At 47.0% G+C, this 1954-nt stretch overlaps 1 protein-coding gene across 1 annotated transcript in view; it reads left to right on the top strand.

The window, feature by feature from the left end:
* Positions 1–1954, top strand: part of RPTOR (regulatory associated protein of MTOR complex 1) — a 428490-nt gene that overhangs the window by 40492 nt on the left and 386044 nt on the right. The window lies entirely within an intron of this gene.

Genomic DNA, 1954 nt, shown 5'->3' with positions numbered 1-1954 from the left:
AGAGCCCTCCTGCTGGCTTCTTGAGGAGAAGCTGGCAAGTCTCCTCTTGTTCTTCTTGAGTTTTAAGAATTAGCTTGTCAAGTCAGAGAAAGAAAACCTATTCGGTGTTTGATTGTAGTTGCTCTGAGGATCCACTCTTCAGCTGGGGAGACTTGGCACCTCTACAGGACTGAATCCTCTAGTCCAGGAATCTGGAAGACCTCCCCATTTATTTTGGTCTTATTTAATATCCCTGAATAACCAAACCAAAAAACCAAATTCGTTGCGATCGAGTCGATTCCGACTCATAGCGACCCTCACTGGGTGTCTGAGGCAGGAAATTGTTACAGAAATAGATTGCCCCAACTTCCTTCTGCTGAGCAGCGGGTAGGTTTGAACCTCCAGCCTTCTAGTTAGCAGTCAGATGTCTTAGGCACTGTGCCACCAGAGCTCCTTGAATAGAGCTCCCTGAACAGTATAGCATTTCCTTTCTACAGGTATTACCTATTTTTTGTTAGAGTTTTATTAGGTACTTGATATTATCATGATGTTTTCCCAAGTGGCATCTTTTCAAATTTTAGTTATTTAGCTCATATATATGAACACAATTTACTTTTATATATTGTTTTTATGTCTAGCTACCTGCCAAACACTCTCATTGATTATATTGATTTATCTGTGCATATTTTGGTTTCTCTGCTGTGAAAATGTGAGCTTTATTTCTCTCCAGGTCTTTCACCTTTAATGTCTTTTCCTATTGGGGGCCTAGTACAGTGCTGATCAGAGGGGTGGTGAATGACGTCTTGATTTTGTTCTTTATTTTTCCACCACAAAGTGTGGCGTTTCCTTTGGATTTTGTATGGTACACTTGTGGGGGAAAGAAAAGCTGGGGACAACTGACTGAGCAGCAGCAGGGATCCAGGTGAGGGAAGTGTGGAGAGGTTTGAACAGCTGAGGGAGACGAACTTGTCTGTCAGTCTGTCATCCTGTGGGGCTTGCGCGTTGGCTGTGAGGCCTGGGGCTGTGCCACTGGTGTTTCAGACGCCAGCAGGGTTGCACACGGTGCACAGGTTTCAATGCAGCTTACAGACTGAGACAGGCTAGGAAAAAGGAAGAGGTCATCCACTTCTCAAAGAATTGGCCAGGGAAAACCTTACAAATAGCAGAGAAACCTACTGTCTGCTAACCATCCGACCGCGTACCTGGATGGGCGGGATTCACGGTGGCTGGAGCGCCTCAGGGACCTGTCTGTTCCTTTGCTGTCCTCCCCTGCCCTTCCCAGAGCCATGGTCCCTGGGCAGTGGAGGTGGTGGCCTGGTTCATTTCGGTTCCCCTTAGGGTCCCAGCTCCTTTTCATCTTCCCCTCAGGCTCCCACTCCTTGACTTCTGGCCCCTTCACCTGCAGACTCTCTCAAGTCTCCTGCTTGCCTCCAGCCCCTGATCTCCCTTGGATTTTGACCTTGTGGTTTCTTCTGTCCTGCCACTCCTTGGTGCCTTTAAGGAGATTACAAAACAAAGCTAAGCCTGCCCTTTCCTTGCCCATGTGACCCCTGCTACTAACAGTGGAGGGCCTGGAGCCTTGCTGCTTGCCTGGAAATGGGGTTTAGTTTCTTCCCTTGTTAGCTGTCCTTCATTAACTGTTTCCTTTGCCTGTGCCCCGCCTTCTCTGCCATTTATCCATCTAATGTGTGACGGAAATGGTCCCTGGGCCTTGATGCTGGGGGTCGGGGCGGGGGGGCACACACAGCCTGCTCAATTGTGAACAACGTATTATCCGTCCACATGTTGTTTAGTTATTTACTTTTACCACATTGCGTTGGTGTTTGGTGGGGTGTCTGGTATAAGTTGGTCACATTTGTGTGCTGGAATTTTTTACATGGAAAATATTTATTGTAGTAGTTACTGTTCTGGAGAACGTGGAATTCTCATTGCTTTTGTGTTTCAGGGTTTTGTGTAGGTTTGTTAAGCTTTGGTC

This window comes from Orycteropus afer, unplaced genomic scaffold (genome assembly GCF_000298275.1).
Source record: "Orycteropus afer afer isolate SDZICR_OR568_19922 unplaced genomic scaffold, OryAfe1.0 scaffold00018, whole genome shotgun sequence".
NCBI lineage: Eukaryota > Metazoa > Chordata > Mammalia > Tubulidentata > Orycteropodidae > Orycteropus > Orycteropus afer.
The sequence above is the reverse complement of the archived record's forward strand: the minus strand, read 5'-3'. Positions and strand labels throughout refer to the sequence as shown.